The sequence below is a fragment of the Ranitomeya imitator genome, chromosome 2 (genome assembly GCF_032444005.1).
Source record: "Ranitomeya imitator isolate aRanImi1 chromosome 2, aRanImi1.pri, whole genome shotgun sequence".
Taxonomy (NCBI): domain Eukaryota; kingdom Metazoa; phylum Chordata; class Amphibia; order Anura; family Dendrobatidae; genus Ranitomeya; species Ranitomeya imitator.
Genome location: NC_091283.1, coordinates 630,523,688 through 630,542,259, shown reverse-complemented (window position 1 = coordinate 630,542,259; position 18,572 = coordinate 630,523,688). Strand labels below are relative to the sequence as shown.

The 18,572-nt window shown below is 38.7% G+C and overlaps 1 protein-coding gene across 1 annotated transcript in view; it reads left to right on the top strand.

The window, feature by feature from the left end:
* The first annotated feature begins 661 nt into the window (after positions 1 to 661).
* LOC138666763 (zinc finger protein 850-like) overlaps positions 662 to 18,572 on the top strand; it is a 146,806-nt gene continuing 128,895 nt past the window's right edge. The window contains exon 1 of the mRNA XM_069754938.1: positions 662 to 801. The gene's annotated coding sequence lies outside the window, so the exon portion shown is untranslated. The remainder of the gene's footprint in view (positions 802 to 18,572) is intronic.

The following is an 18,572-nucleotide window of genomic DNA, read 5'->3' as shown; positions in this document are numbered from 1 at the left end:
TTGTGGATGATCATATGGAATTACCAGAAAACCCCAGCCGGAAATTGCACAAAGTGGCCCTGGCCCCAGAGCGATCTCCTAGTATAAGTAGAGGATATGCTCACAGGATACATGCTCTGCCCCATTATTCTCTCCAGCCAACACCCTGCTTTACATAATAATGTTACATCATTAATGATGCCATCACTTCTTCCAGCAGAAAATGACACAAATCTTATCAAACAAAAGATGATGCAGCTGGCGATGCTGTGATTTGTAGTGTTTTATTGGGAGCTAGTATTTTGAACCACGAGATAATTGGCAGCCGTTTGCCCTTGTATTTCCATCTGTTCGATTACTGTTGTGAATGTCTAACCATGCCCAATAGCTGCGATACTAATTGTCCTGCTCCTGGACCACAAGACTATGGCCGACAATGACGTCATGTGCACACAGCGGTGGCTAAAAAGGCTCTGCTAATTATTATAAATTAATAATCATGAGACTCTCAGTCCTTTATAACGAAAGTTTCGCCTTTTTCCCTGCTGCCTTCTCTTATACTGCAAGCGATATGTAACTCCCACTGCGGCCTCAAGATGGAGACAAACGCTTGTGTCTGTATTCTTCAAGAAATCAGGGAACGCAATGCATGCTGGAAGTTGTAGTCCAATTATAGACGGCAAAAGAGCAAAGAACAGAACAGGCTACTACAACCCCCAAGATGAGGATGAACAAAGCGTGACGGAACATACTAATCACGTTTGTGGCGGGGGTGGCACAATGACAATGAGGCTAGAAACGCACAGACGGAGAGTAATGACGGTATGTGTGCTCAGAAAGAGGCAACGGAGGGTGACATTGATGAGACTGTGGTGTCCTGTCTGTTATTATTATTATACAGGAGGAGCAGACTGTGGTGTCCTGTCTGTTATTATTATTATTATTATTATTATTATACAGGAGGAGCAGACTGTGGTGTCCTGTCTGTTATTATTATTATACAGGAGGAGCAGACTGTGGTGTCCTGTCTGTTATTAGTATTATTATACAGGAGGAGCAGACTGTGGTGTCCTGTCTGTTATTATTATTATTATACAGGAGGAGCAGACTGTGGTGTCCTGTCTGTTATTATTATTATACAGGAGGAGCAGACTGTGGTGTCCTGTCTGTTATTATTATTATTATACAGGAGGAGCAGACTGTGGTGTCCTGTCTGTTATTATTATTATTATACAGGAGGAGCAGACTGTGGTGTCCTGTCTGTTATTATTATTATTATTATTATTATTATACAGGAGGAGCAGACTGTGGTGTCCTGTCTGTTATTAGTATTATACAGGAGGAGCAGACTGTGGTGTCCTGTCTGTTATTATTATACAGGAGGAGCAGACTGTGGTGTCCTGTCTGTTATTATTATACAGGAGGAGCAGACTGTGGTGTCCTGTCTGTTGTTATTATTATTATTATTATACAGGAGGAGCAGACTGTGGTGTCCTGTCTGTTATTATTATTATTATTATACAGGAGGAGCAGACTGTGGTGTCCTGTCTGTTATTATTATTATTATACAGGAGGAGCAGACTGTGGTGTCCTGTCTGTTATTATTATTATTATACAGGAGGAGCAGACTGTGGTGTCCTGTCTGTTATTATTATTATTATACAGGAGGAGCAGACTGTGGTGTCCTGTCTGTTATTATTATTATACAGGAGGAGCAGACTGTGGTGTCCTGTCTGTTATTATTATTATTATTATACAGGAGGAGCAGACTGTGGTGTCCTGTCTGTTATTATTAGTATTATACAGGAGGAGCAGACTGTGGTGTCCTGTCTGTTATTATTATTATTATTATACAGGAGGAGCAGACTGTGGTGTCCTGTCTGTTATTATTATTATTATACAGGAGGAGCAGACTGTGGTGTCCTGTCTGTTATTATTATTATACAGGAGGAGCAGACTGTGGTGTCCTGTCTGTTATTATTATTATTATTATACAGGAGGAGCAGACTGTGGTGTCCTGTCTGTTATTATTATTATACAGGAGGAGCAGACTGTGGTGTCCTGTCTGTTATTATTATTATTATTATACAGGAGGAGCAGACTGTGGTGTCCTGTCTGTTGTTATTATTATTATACAGGAGGAGCAGACTGTGGTGTCCTGTCTGTTATTAGTATTATTATACAGGAGGAGCAGACTGTGGTGTCCTGTCTGTTATTATTATTATTATACAGGAGGAGCAGACTGTGGTGTCCTGTCTGTTATTATTATTATACAGGAGGAGCAGACTGTGGTGTCCTGTCTGTTGTTATTATTATTATACAGGAGGAGCAGACTGTGGTGTCCTGTCTGTTATTAGTATTATTATACAGGAGGAGCAGACTGTGGTGTCCTGTCTGTTATTATTATTATTATACAGAAGGAGCAGACTGTGGTGTCCTGTCTGTTATTATTATTATTATACAGGAGGAGCAGACTGTGGTGTCCTGTCTGTTATTATTATTATTATACAGGAGGAGCAGACTGTGGTGTCCTGTCTGTTGTTATTATTATTATACAGGAGGAGCAGACTGTGGTGTCCTGTCTGTTGTTATTATTATTATACAGGAGGAGCAGACTGTGGTGTCCTGTCTGTTATTATTATTATTATACAGGAAGAGCAGACTGTGGTGTCCTGTCTGTTATTATTATTATTATACAGGAGGAGCAGACTGTGATGTCCTGTCTGTTATTATTATTATTATACAGGAAGAGCAGACTGTGGTGTCCTGTCTGTTATTATTAGTATTATACAGGAGGAGCAGACTGTGGTGTCCTGTCTGTTATTATTATTATTATTATACAGGAGGAGCAGACTGTGGTGTCCTGTCTGTTATTATTATTATTATACAGGAGGAGCAGACTGTGGTGTCCTGTCTGTTATTATTATTATACAGGAGGAGCAGACTGTGGTGTCCTGTCTGTTATTATTATTATTATTATTATACAGGAGGAGCAGACTGTGGTGTCCTGTCTGTTATTATTATTATACAGGAGGAGCAGACTGTGGTGTCCTGTCTGTTATTATTATTATTATTATACAGGAGGAGCAGACTGTGGTGTCCTGTCTGTTGTTATTATTATTATTACAGGAGGAGCAGACTGTGGTGTCCTGTCTGTTATTATTATTATTATACAGGAGGAGCAGACTGTGATGTCCTGTCTGTTATTATTATTATTATACAGGAAGAGCAGACTGTGGTGTCCTGTCTGTTATTATTAGTATTATACAGGAGGAGCAGACTGTGGTGTCCTGTCTGTTATTATTATTATTATTATTATACAGGAGGAGCAGACTGTGGTGTCCTGTCTGTTATTATTATTATTATACAGGAGGAGCAGACTGTGGTGTCCTGTCTGTTATTATTATTATACAGGAGGAGCAGACTGTGGTGTCCTGTCTGTTATTATTATTATTATTATTATACAGGAGGAGCAGACTGTGGTGTCCTGTCTGTTATTATTATTATACAGGAGGAGCAGACTGTGGTGTCCTGTCTGTTATTATTATTATTATTATACAGGAGGAGCAGACTGTGGTGTCCTGTCTGTTGTTATTATTATTATTACAGGAGGAGCAGACTGTGGTGTCCTGTCTGTTATTAGTATTATTATACAGGAGGAGCAGACTGTGGTGTCCTGTCTGTTATTATTATTATACAGGAGGAGCAGACTGTGGTGTCCTGTCTGTTATTATTATTATTATTATACAGGAGGAGCAGACTGTGGTGTCCTGTCTGTTGTTATTATTATTATACAGGAGGAGCAGACTGTGGTGTCCTGTCTGTTATTATTATACAGGAGGAGCAGACTGTGGTGTCCTGTCTGTTATTAGTATTATTATACAGGAGGAGCAGACTGTGGTGTCCTGTCTGTTATTAGTATTATTATACAGGAGGAGCAGACTGTGGTGTCCTGTCTGTTATTATTATTATTATTATACAGGAGGAGCAGACTGTGGTGTCCTGTCTGTTATTATTATTATTATTATACAGGAGGAGCAGACTGTGGTGTCCTGTCTGTTATTATTATTATTATTATTATTATTATACAGGAGGAGCAGACTGTGGTGTCCTGTCTGTTATTATTATTATACAGGAGGAGCAGACTGTGGTGTCCTGTCTGTTATTATTATTATTATACAGGAGGAGCAGACTGTGGTGTCCTGTCTGTTATTATTATACAGGAGGAGCAGACTGTGGTGCCCTGTCTGTTATTATTATTATTATTATACAGGAGGAGCAGACTGTGGTGTCCTGTCTGTTATTATTATTATTATTATACAGGAGGAGCAGACTGTGGTGCCCTGTCTGTTGTTATTATTATTATACAGGAGGAGCAGACTGTGGTGTCCTGTCTGTTATTATTATTATACAGGAGGAGCAGACTGTGGTGTCCTGTCTGTTATTATTATTATACAGGAGGAGCAGACTGTGGTGTCCTGTCTGTTATTATTATTATACAGGAGGAGCAGACTGTGGTGTCCTGTCTGTTATTATTATTATACAGGAGGAGCAGACTGTGGTGTCCTGTCTGTTATTATTATTATTATACAGGAGGAGCAGACTGTGGTGTCCTGTCTGTTATTATTATTATTATACAGGAGGAGCAGACTGTGGTGCCCTGTCTGTTATTATTATTATTATACAGGAGGAGCAGACTGTGGTGTCCTGTCTGTTATTATTATTATACAGGAGGAGCAGACTGTGGTGTCCTGTCTGTTATTATTATTATTATACAGGAGGAGCAGACTGTGGTGTCCTGTCTGTTGTTATTATTATTATACAGGAGGAGCAGACTGTGGTGTCCTGTCTGTTGTTATTATTATTATACAGGAGGAGCAGACTGTGGTGTCCTGTCTGTTATTAGTATTATTATACAGGAGGAGCAGACTGTGGTGTCCTGTCTGTTATTATTATTATACAGGAGGAGCAGACTGTGGTGTCCTGTCTGTTATTATTATTATTATACAGGAGGAGCAGACTGTGGTGTCCTGTCTGTTGTTATTATTATTATACAGGAGGAGCAGACTGTGGTGTCCTGTCTGTTATTATTATACAGGAGGAGCAGACTGTGGTGTCCTGTCTGTTATTAGTATTATTATACAGGAGGAGCAGACTGTGGTGTCCTGTCTGTTATTATTATTATTATTATACAGGAGGAGCAGACTGTGGTGTCCTGTCTGTTATTATTATTATTATTATACAGGAGGAGCAGACTGTGGTGTCCTGTCTGTTATTATTATTATTATTATTATTATTATTATTATACAGGAGGAGCAGACTGTGGTGTCCTGTCTGTTATTATTATTATACAGGAGGAGCAGACTGTGGTGTCCTGTCTGTTATTATTATTATTATACAGGAGGAGCAGACTGTGGTGTCCTGTCTGTTATTATTATTATACAGGAGGAGCAGACTGTGGTGTCCTGTCTGTTATTATTATTATTATTATACAGGAGGAGCAGACTGTGGTGTCCTGTCTGTTATTATTATTATTATACAGGAGGAGCAGACTGTGGTGTCCTGTCTGTTATTATTATTATTATACAGGAGGAGCAGACTGTGGTGTCCTGTCTGTTATTATTATTATACAGGAGGAGCAGACTGTGGTGTCCTGTCTGTTATTATTATTATTATTATACAGGAGGAGCAGACTGTGGTGTCCTGTCTGTTATTATTATTATTATAGAGGAGGAGCAGACTGTGGTGTCCTGTCTGTTATTATTATTATTATAGAGGAGGAGCAGACTGTGGTGTCCTGTCTGTTATTATTATTATTATAGAGGAGGAGCAGACTGTGGTGTCCTGTCTGTTATTATTATTATTATACAGGAGGAGCAGACTGTGGTGTCCTGTCTGTTATTATTATTATACAGGAGGAGCAGACTGTGGTGTCCTGTCTGTTATTAGTATTATTATACAGGAGGAGCAGACTGTGGTGTCCTGTCTGTTATTATTATTATTATACAGAAGGAGCAGACTGTGGTGTCCTGTCTGTTATTATTATTATTATACAGGAGGAGCAGACTGTGGTGTCCTGTCTGTTATTATTATTATTATACAGGAGGAGCAGACTGTGGTGTCCTGTCTGTTATTATTATTATTATACAGGAAGAGCAGACTGTGGTGTCCTGTCTGTTATTATTATTATTATACAGGAGGAGCAGACTGTGGTGTCCTGTCTGTTATTATTATTATTATACAGGAAGAGCAGACTGTGGTGTCCTGTCTGTTATTATTAGTATTATACAGGAGGAGCAGACTGTGGTGTCCTGTCTGTTATTATTATTATTATTATACAGGAGGAGCAGACTGTGGTGTCCTGTCTGTTATTATTATTATTATACAGGAGGAGCAGACTGTGGTGCCCTGTCTGTTATTATTATTATACAGGAGGAGCAGACTGTGGTGTCCTGTCTGTTATTATTATTATTATTATTATACAGGAGGAGCAGACTGTGGTGTCCTGTCTGTTATTATTATTATTATTATTATACAGGAGGAGCAGACTGTGGTGTCCTGTCTGTTGTTATTATTATTATACAGGAGGAGCAGACTGTGGTGTCCTGTCTGTTATTAGTATTATTATACAGGAGGAGCAGACTGTGGTGTCCTGTCTGTTATTATTATTATACAGGAGGAGCAGACTGTGGTGTCCTGTCTGTTATTATTATTATTATTATACAGGAGGAGCAGACTGTGGTGTCCTGTCTGTTGTTATTATTATTATACAGGAGGAGCAGACTGTGGTGTCCTGTCTGTTATTATTATACAGGAGGAGCAGACTGTGGTGTCCTGTCTGTTATTAGTATTATTATACAGGAGGAGCAGACTGTGGTGTCCTGTCTGTTATTAGTATTATTATACAGGAGGAGCAGACTGTGGTGTCCTGTCTGTTATTATTATTATTATTATTATACAGGAGGAGCAGACTGTGGTGTCCTGTCTGTTATTATTATTATTATTATTATACAGGAGGAGCAGACTGTGGTGTCCTGTCTGTTATTATTATTATTATTATTATTATTATTATTATTATTATTATACAGGAGGAGCAGACTGTGGTGTCCTGTCTGTTATTATTATTATACAGGAGGAGCAGACTGTGGTGTCCTGTCTGTTATTATTATTATTATACAGGAGGAGCAGACTGTGGTGTCCTGTCTGTTATTATTATACAGGAGGAGCAGACTGTGGTGCCCTGTCTGTTATTATTATTATTATTATACAGGAGGAGCAGACTGTGGTGTCCTGTCTGTTATTATTATTATACAGGAGGAGCAGACTGTGGTGCCCTGTCTGTTGTTATTATTATTATACAGGAGGAGCAGACTGTGGTGTCCTGTCTGTTATTATTATTATACAGGAGGAGCAGACTGTGGTGTCCTGTCTGTTATTATTATTATACAGGAGGAGCAGACTGTGGTGTCCTGTCTGTTATTATTATTATTATACAGGAGGAGCAGACTGTGGTGTCCTGTCTGTTATTATTATTATACAGGAGGAGCAGACTGTGGTGTCCTGTCTGTTATTATTATTATTATACAGGAGGAGCAGACTGTGGTGTCCTGTCTGTTATTATTATTATTATACAGGAGGAGCAGACTGTGGTGCCCTGTCTGTTATTATTATTATTATACAGGAGGAGCAGACTGTGGTGTCCTGTCTGTTATTATTATTATACAGGAGGAGCAGACTGTGGTGTCCTGTCTGTTATTATTATTATTATACAGGAGGAGCAGACTGTGGTGTCCTGTCTGTTGTTATTATTATTATACAGGAGGAGCAGACTGTGGTGTCCTGTCTGTTATTAGTATTATTATACAGGAGGAGCAGACTGTGGTGTCCTGTCTGTTATTATTATTATACAGGAGGAGCAGACTGTGGTGTCCTGTCTGTTATTATTATTATTATACAGGAGGAGCAGACTGTGGTGTCCTGTCTGTTGTTATTATTATTATACAGGAGGAGCAGACTGTGGTGTCCTGTCTGTTATTATTATACAGGAGGAGCAGACTGTGGTGTCCTGTCTGTTATTAGTATTATTATACAGGAGGAGCAGACTGTGGTGTCCTGTCTGTTATTATTATTATTATTATACAGGAGGAGCAGACTGTGGTGTCCTGTCTGTTATTATTATTATTATTATACAGGAGGAGCAGACTGTGGTGTCCTGTCTGTTATTATTATTATTATTATTATTATTATACAGGAGGAGCAGACTGTGGTGTCCTGTCTGTTATTAGTATTATACAGGAGGAGCAGACTGTGGTGTCCTGTCTGTTATTATTATACAGGAGGAGCAGACTGTGGTGTCCTGTCTGTTATTATTATACAGGAGGAGCAGACTGTGGTGTCCTGTCTGTTGTTATTATTATTATTATTATACAGGAGGAGCAGACTGTGGTGTCCTGTCTGTTATTATTATTATTATACAGGAGGAGCAGACTGTGGTGTCCTGTCTGTTATTATTATTATTATTATACAGGAGGAGCAGACTGTGGTGTCCTGTCTGTTATTATTATTATTATACAGGAGGAGCAGACTGTGGTGTCCTGTCTGTTATTATTATTATACAGGAGGAGCAGACTGTGGTGTCCTGTCTGTTATTATTATTATTATACAGGAGGAGCAGACTGTGGTGTCCTGTCTGTTATTATTATTATACAGGAGGAGCAGACTGTGGTGTCCTGTCTGTTATTATTATTATTATTATACAGGAGGAGCAGACTGTGGTGTCCTGTCTGTTATTATTAGTATTATACAGGAGGAGCAGACTGTGGTGTCCTGTCTGTTATTATTATTATTATTATACAGGAGGAGCAGACTGTGGTGTCCTGTCTGTTATTATTATTATTATACAGGAGGAGCAGACTGTGGTGTCCTGTCTGTTATTATTATTATACAGGAGGAGCAGACTGTGGTGTCCTGTCTGTTATTATTATTATTATTATACAGGAGGAGCAGACTGTGGTGTCCTGTCTGTTATTATTATTATACAGGAGGAGCAGACTGTGGTGTCCTGTCTGTTATTATTATTATTATTATACAGGAGGAGCAGACTGTGGTGTCCTGTCTGTTGTTATTATTATTATACAGGAGGAGCAGACTGTGGTGTCCTGTCTGTTATTAGTATTATTATACAGGAGGAGCAGACTGTGGTGTCCTGTCTGTTATTATTATTATTATACAGGAGGAGCAGACTGTGGTGTCCTGTCTGTTATTATTATTATACAGGAGGAGCAGACTGTGGTGTCCTGTCTGTTGTTATTATTATTATACAGGAGGAGCAGACTGTGGTGTCCTGTCTGTTATTAGTATTATTATACAGGAGGAGCAGACTGTGGTGTCCTGTCTGTTATTATTATTATTATACAGAAGGAGCAGACTGTGGTGTCCTGTCTGTTATTATTATTATTATACAGGAGGAGCAGACTGTGGTGTCCTGTCTGTTATTATTATTATTATACAGGAGGAGCAGACTGTGGTGTCCTGTCTGTTGTTATTATTATTATACAGGAGGAGCAGACTGTGGTGTCCTGTCTGTTGTTATTATTATTATACAGGAGGAGCAGACTGTGGTGTCCTGTCTGTTATTATTATTATTATACAGGAAGAGCAGACTGTGGTGTCCTGTCTGTTATTATTATTATTATACAGGAGGAGCAGACTGTGATGTCCTGTCTGTTATTATTATTATTATACAGGAAGAGCAGACTGTGGTGTCCTGTCTGTTATTATTAGTATTATACAGGAGGAGCAGACTGTGGTGTCCTGTCTGTTATTATTATTATTATTATACAGGAGGAGCAGACTGTGGTGTCCTGTCTGTTATTATTATTATTATACAGGAGGAGCAGACTGTGGTGTCCTGTCTGTTATTATTATTATACAGGAGGAGCAGACTGTGGTGTCCTGTCTGTTATTATTATTATTATTATACAGGAGGAGCAGACTGTGGTGTCCTGTCTGTTATTATTATTATACAGGAGGAGCAGACTGTGGTGTCCTGTCTGTTATTATTATTATTATTATACAGGAGGAGCAGACTGTGGTGTCCTGTCTGTTGTTATTATTATTATTACAGGAGGAGCAGACTGTGGTGTCCTGTCTGTTATTATTATTATTATACAGGAGGAGCAGACTGTGATGTCCTGTCTGTTATTATTATTATTATACAGGAAGAGCAGACTGTGGTGTCCTGTCTGTTATTATTAGTATTATACAGGAGGAGCAGACTGTGGTGTCCTGTCTGTTATTATTATTATTATTATTATACAGGAGGAGCAGACTGTGGTGTCCTGTCTGTTATTATTATTATTATACAGGAGGAGCAGACTGTGGTGTCCTGTCTGTTATTATTATTATACAGGAGGAGCAGACTGTGGTGTCCTGTCTGTTATTATTATTATTATTATACAGGAGGAGCAGACTGTGGTGTCCTGTCTGTTATTATTATTATACAGGAGGAGCAGACTGTGGTGTCCTGTCTGTTATTATTATTATTATTATACAGGAGGAGCAGACTGTGGTGTCCTGTCTGTTGTTATTATTATTATTACAGGAGGAGCAGACTGTGGTGTCCTGTCTGTTATTAGTATTATTATACAGGAGGAGCAGACTGTGGTGTCCTGTCTGTTATTATTATTATACAGGAGGAGCAGACTGTGGTGTCCTGTCTGTTATTATTATTATTATTATACAGGAGGAGCAGACTGTGGTGTCCTGTCTGTTGTTATTATTATTATACAGGAGGAGCAGACTGTGGTGTCCTGTCTGTTATTATTATACAGGAGGAGCAGACTGTGGTGTCCTGTCTGTTATTAGTATTATTATACAGGAGGAGCAGACTGTGGTGTCCTGTCTGTTATTAGTATTATTATACAGGAGGAGCAGACTGTGGTGTCCTGTCTGTTATTATTATTATTATTATACAGGAGGAGCAGACTGTGGTGTCCTGTCTGTTGTTATTATTATTATTATTATACAGGAGGAGCAGACTGTGGTGTCCTGTCTGTTATTATTATTATTATTATTATTATTATACAGGAGGAGCAGACTGTGGTGTCCTGTCTGTTATTATTATTATACAGGAGGAGCAGACTGTGGTGTCCTGTCTGTTATTATTATTATTATACAGGAGGAGCAGACTGTGGTGTCCTGTCTGTTATTATTATACAGGAGGAGCAGACTGTGGTGCCCTGTCTGTTATTATTATTATTATTATACAGGAGGAGCAGACTGTGGTGTCCTGTCTGTTATTATTATTATTATTATACAGGAGGAGCAGACTGTGGTGCCCTGTCTGTTGTTATTATTATTATACAGGAGGAGCAGACTGTGGTGTCCTGTCTGTTATTATTATTATACAGGAGGAGCAGACTGTGGTGTCCTGTCTGTTATTATTATTATACAGGAGGAGCAGACTGTGGTGTCCTGTCTGTTATTATTATTATACAGGAGGAGCAGACTGTGGTGTCCTGTCTGTTATTATTATTATACAGGAGGAGCAGACTGTGGTGTCCTGTCTGTTATTATTATTATTATACAGGAGGAGCAGACTGTGGTGTCCTGTCTGTTATTATTATTATTATACAGGAGGAGCAGACTGTGGTGCCCTGTCTGTTATTATTATTATTATACAGGAGGAGCAGACTGTGGTGTCCTGTCTGTTATTATTATTATACAGGAGGAGCAGACTGTGGTGTCCTGTCTGTTATTATTATTATTATACAGGAGGAGCAGACTGTGGTGTCCTGTCTGTTGTTATTATTATTATACAGGAGGAGCAGACTGTGGTGTCCTGTCTGTTGTTATTATTATTATACAGGAGGAGCAGACTGTGGTGTCCTGTCTGTTATTAGTATTATTATACAGGAGGAGCAGACTGTGGTGTCCTGTCTGTTATTATTATTATACAGGAGGAGCAGACTGTGGTGTCCTGTCTGTTATTATTATTATTATTATACAGGAGGAGCAGACTGTGGTGTCCTGTCTGTTGTTATTATTATTATACAGGAGGAGCAGACTGTGGTGTCCTGTCTGTTATTATTATACAGGAGGAGCAGACTGTGGTGTCCTGTCTGTTATTAGTATTATTATACAGGAGGAGCAGACTGTGGTGTCCTGTCTGTTATTATTATTATTATTATACAGGAGGAGCAGACTGTGGTGTCCTGTCTGTTATTATTATTATTATTATACAGGAGGAGCAGACTGTGGTGTCCTGTCTGTTATTATTATTATTATTATTATTATTATTATTATACAGGAGGAGCAGACTGTGGTGTCCTGTCTGTTATTATTATTATACAGGAGGAGCAGACTGTGGTGTCCTGTCTGTTATTATTATTATTATACAGGAGGAGCAGACTGTGGTGTCCTGTCTGTTATTATTATTATACAGGAGGAGCAGACTGTGGTGTCCTGTCTGTTATTATTATTATTATTATACAGGAGGAGCAGACTGTGGTGTCCTGTCTGTTATTATTATTATTATACAGGAGGAGCAGACTGTGGTGTCCTGTCTGTTATTATTATTATTATACAGGAGGAGCAGACTGTGGTGTCCTGTCTGTTATTATTATTATACAGGAGGAGCAGACTGTGGTGTCCTGTCTGTTATTATTATTATTATTATACAGGAGGAGCAGACTGTGGTGTCCTGTCTGTTATTATTATTATTATAGAGGAGGAGCAGACTGTGGTGTCCTGTCTGTTATTATTATTATTATAGAGGAGGAGCAGACTGTGGTGTCCTGTCTGTTATTATTATTATTATAGAGGAGGAGCAGACTGTGGTGTCCTGTCTGTTATTATTATTATTATACAGGAGGAGCAGACTGTGGTGTCCTGTCTGTTATTATTATTATACAGGAGGAGCAGACTGTGGTGTCCTGTCTGTTATTAGTATTATTATACAGGAGGAGCAGACTGTGGTGTCCTGTCTGTTATTATTATTATTATACAGAAGGAGCAGACTGTGGTGTCCTGTCTGTTATTATTATTATTATACAGGAGGAGCAGACTGTGGTGTCCTGTCTGTTATTATTATTATTATACAGGAGGAGCAGACTGTGGTGTCCTGTCTGTTATTATTATTATTATACAGGAAGAGCAGACTGTGGTGTCCTGTCTGTTATTATTATTATTATACAGGAGGAGCAGACTGTGGTGTCCTGTCTGTTATTATTATTATTATACAGGAAGAGCAGACTGTGGTGTCCTGTCTGTTATTATTAGTATTATACAGGAGGAGCAGACTGTGGTGTCCTGTCTGTTATTATTATTATTATTATACAGGAGGAGCAGACTGTGGTGTCCTGTCTGTTATTATTATTATTATACAGGAGGAGCAGACTGTGGTGCCCTGTCTGTTATTATTATTATACAGGAGGAGCAGACTGTGGTGTCCTGTCTGTTATTATTATTATTATTATTATACAGGAGGAGCAGACTGTGGTGTCCTGTCTGTTATTATTATTATTATTATTATACAGGAGGAGCAGACTGTGGTGTCCTGTCTGTTGTTATTATTATTATACAGGAGGAGCAGACTGTGGTGTCCTGTCTGTTATTAGTATTATTATACAGGAGGAGCAGACTGTGGTGTCCTGTCTGTTATTATTATTATACAGGAGGAGCAGACTGTGGTGTCCTGTCTGTTATTATTATTATTATTATACAGGAGGAGCAGACTGTGGTGTCCTGTCTGTTGTTATTATTATTATACAGGAGGAGCAGACTGTGGTGTCCTGTCTGTTATTATTATACAGGAGGAGCAGACTGTGGTGTCCTGTCTGTTATTAGTATTATTATACAGGAGGAGCAGACTGTGGTGTCCTGTCTGTTATTAGTATTATTATACAGGAGGAGCAGACTGTGGTGTCCTGTCTGTTATTATTATTATTATTATTATACAGGAGGAGCAGACTGTGGTGTCCTGTCTGTTATTATTATTATTATTATTATACAGGAGGAGCAGACTGTGGTGTCCTGTCTGTTATTATTATTATTATTATTATTATTATTATTATTATTATACAGGAGGAGCAGACTGTGGTGTCCTGTCTGTTATTATTATTATACAGGAGGAGCAGACTGTGGTGTCCTGTCTGTTATTATTATTATTATACAGGAGGAGCAGACTGTGGTGTCCTGTCTGTTATTATTATACAGGAGGAGCAGACTGTGGTGCCCTGTCTGTTATTATTATTATTATTATACAGGAGGAGCAGATTGTGGTGTCCTGTCTGTTATTATTATTATACAGGAGGAGCAGACTGTGGTGCCCTGTCTGTTGTTATTATTATTATACAGGAGGAGCAGACTGTGGTGTCCTGTCTGTTATTATTATTATACAGGAGGAGCAGACTGTGGTGCCCTGTCTGTTATTATTATTATACAGGAGGAGCAGACTGTGGTGTCCTGTCTGTTATTATTATTATACAGGAGGAGCAGACTGTGGTGTCCTGTCTGTTATTATTATTATACAGGAGGAGCAGACTGTGGTGTCCTGTCTGTTATTATTATTATTATACAGGAGGAGCAGACTGTGGTGTCCTGTCTGTTATTATTATTATTATACAGGAGGAGCAGACTGTGGTGCCCTGTCTGTTATTATTATTATTATACAGGAGGAGCAGACTGTGGTGTCCTGTCTGTTATTATTATTATACAGGAGGAGCAGACTGTGGTGTCCTGTCTGTTATTATTATTATTATACAGGAGGAGCAGACTGTGGTGTCCTGTCTGTTGTTATTATTATTATACAGGAGGAGCAGACTGTGGTGTCCTGTCTGTTATTAGTATTATTATACAGGAGGAGCAGACTGTGGTGTCCTGTCTGTTATTATTATTATACAGGAGGAGCAGACTGTGGTGTCCTGTCTGTTATTATTATTATTATACAGGAGGAGCAGACTGTGGTGTCCTGTCTGTTGTTATTATTATTATACAGGAGGAGCAGACTGTGGTGTCCTGTCTGTTATTATTATACAGGAGGAGCAGACTGTGGTGTCCTGTCTGTTATTAGTATTATTATACAGGAGGAGCAGACTGTGGTGTCCTGTCTGTTATTATTATTATTATTATACAGGAGGAGCAGACTGTGGTGTCCTGTCTGTTATTATTATTATTATTATACAGGAGGAGCAGACTGTGGTGTCCTGTCTGTTATTATTATTATTATTATTATTATTATACAGGAGGAGCAGACTGTGGTGTCCTGTCTGTTATTATTATTATACAGGAGGAGCAGACTGTGGTGTCCTGTCTGTTATTATTATTATTATACAGGAGGAGCAGACTGTGGTGTCCTGTCTGTTATTATTATTATACAGGAGGAGCAGACTGTGGTGTCCTGTCTGTTATTATTATACAGGAGGAGCAGACTGTGGTGCCCTGTCTGTTATTATTATTATTATTATACAGGAGGAGCAGACTGTGGTGTCCTGTCTGTTATTATTATTATTATTATACAGGAGGAGCAGACTGTGGTGCCCTGTCTGTTGTTATTATTATTATACAGGAGGAGCAGACTGTGGTGTCCTGTCTGTTATTATTATTATACAGGAGGAGCAGACTGTGGTGTCCTGTCTGTTATTATTATACAGGAGGAGCAGACTGTGGTGTCCTGTCTGTTATTATTATTATTATACAGGAGGAGCAGACTGTGGTGTCCTGTCTGTTATTATTATTATACAGGAGGAGCAGACTGTGGTGTCCTGTCTGTTATTATTATTATACAGGAGGAGCAGACTGTGGTGTCCTGTCTGTTATTATTATTATACAGGAGGAGCAGACTGTGGTGTCCTGTCTGTTATTATTATTATACAGGAGGAGCAGACTGTGGTGTCCTGTCTGTTATTATTATACAGGAGGAGCAGACTGTGGTGTCCTGTCTGTTATTATTATTATTATTATACAGGAGGAGCAGACTGTGGTGTCCTGTCTGTTATTATTATTATTATTATTATACAGGAGGAGCAGACTGTGGTGTCCTGTCTGTTATTATTATTATACAGGAGGAGCAGACTGTGGTGTCCTGTCTGTTATTATTATTATTATACAGGAGGAGCAGACTGTGGTGTCCTGTCTGTTATTATTATTATACAGGAGGAGCAGACTGTGGTGCCCTGTCTGTTATTATTATTATTATACAGGAGGAGTAGACTGTGGTGTCCTGTCTGTTATTAGTATTATTATACAGGAGGAGCAGACTGTGGTGCCCTGTCTGTTATTATTATTATTATTATACAGGAGGAGCAGACTGTGGTGTCCTGTCTGTTATTATTATTATACAGGAGTAGCAGACTGTGGTGTCCTGTCTGTTATTATTATTATACAGGAGGAGCAGACTGTGGTGTCCTGTCTGTTATTATTATTATTATTATACAGGAGGATCAGACTGTGGTGTCCTGTCTGTTATTATTATTATTATACAGGAGGAGCAGACTGTGGTGTCCTGTCTGTTATTAGTATTATTATACAGGAGGAGCAGACTGTGGTGTCCTGTCTGTTATTATTATTATTATACAGGAGTAGCAGACTGTGGTGTCCTGTCTGTTATTATTATTATACAGGAGGAGCAGACTGTGGTGTCCTGTCTGTTATTATTATTATTATACAGGAGGAGCAGACTGTGGTGTCCTGTCTGTTATTATTATTATTATTATTATTATTATTATTATACAGGAGGAGCAGACTGTGGTGTCCTGTCTGTTATTATTATTATTATACAGGAGGAGCAGACTGTGGTGTCCTGTCTGTTATTATTATTATACAGGAGGAGCAGACTGTGGTGTCCTGTCTGTTATTATTATTATTATTATTATTATACAGGAGGAGCAGACTGTGGTGTCCTGTCTGTTATTATTATTATATAGGAGGAGCAGACTGTGGTGTCCTGTGTTATTATTATTATACAGGAGGAGCAGACTGTGATGTCCTGTCTGTTATTATTATTATTATACAGGAGGAGCAGACTGTGGTGTCCTGTCTGTTATTATTATTATACAGGAGGAGCAGACTGTGATGTCCTGTCTGTTATTATTATTATTATTATTATTATTATTATTATACAGGAGGAGCAGACTGTGGTGTCCTGTCTGTTATTAATATTATACAGGAGGAGCAGACTGTGGTGTCCTGTCTGTTATTATTATTATTATTATTATTATTATACAGGAGGAGCAGACTGTGGTGTCCTGTAGGTTATTATTATTATATAGGAGGAGCAGACTGTGGTGTCCTGTGTTATTATTATTATTATTATACAGGAGGAGCAGACTGTGATGTCCTGTCTGTTATTATTATTATACAGGAGGAGTAGACTGTGGTGTCCTGTCTGTTATTATTATTATTATACAGGAGGAGCAGACTGTGGTGTCCTGTCTGTTATTATTATTATTATACAGGAGGAGCAGACTGGTGTCCTGTCTGTTATTATTATTATACAGGAGGAGCAGACTGTGGTGTCCTGTCTGTTATTATTATTATTATTATTATTATTATTATTATTATACAGGAGGAGCAGACTGTGGTGTCCTGTCTGTTATTATTATTATACAGGAGGAGCAGACTGTGGTGTCCTGTCTGTTATTATTATTATACAGGAGGAGCAGACTGTGATGTCCTGTCTGTTATTATTATTATACAGGAGGAGCAGACTGTGGTGTCCTGTCTGTTATTATTATTATACAGGAGGAGCAGACTGTGGTGTCCTGTCTGTTATTATTATTATACAGGAGGAGCAGACTGTGGTGTCCTGTCTGTCATTATTATTATTATACAGGAGGAGCAGACTGTGGTGTCCTGTCTGTTGTTATTAATATTATTATACAGGAGGAGCAGACTGTGGTGTCCTGTCTGTTATTATTATTATACAGGAGGAGCAGACTGTGGTGTCCTATCTGTTATTATTATTATTATACAGGAGGAGCAGACTGTGGTGTCCTGTCTGTTATTATTATTATACAGGAGGAGCAGACTGTGGTGTCCTGTCTGTTATTATTATTATACAGGAGGAGCAGACTTTGGTGTCCTGTCTGTTATTATTATTATACAGGAGGAGCAGACTGTGGTGTCCTGTCTGTTATTATTATTATTATACAGGAGGAGCAGACTGGTGTCCTGTTTGTTATTATTATTATACAGGAGGAGCAGACTGTGGTGTCCTGTCTGTTATTATTATTATTATTATTATACAGGAGGAGCAGACTGTCGTGTCCTGTCTGTTATTATTATTATACAGGAGGAGCAGACTGTGGTGTCCTGTCTGTTATTATTATTATTATACAGGAGGAGCAGACTGTGGTGTCCTGTCTGTTATTATTATTATTATACAGGAGGAGCAGACTGGTGTCCTGTCTGTTATTATTATTATACAGGAGGAGCAGACTGTGGTGTCCTGTCTGTTATTATTATTATTATTATTATTATTATTATTATTATTATACAGGAGGAGCAGACTGTGGTGTCCTGTCTGTTATTATTATTATACAGGAGGAGCAGACTGTGGTGTCCTGTCTGTTATTATTATTATACAGGAGGAG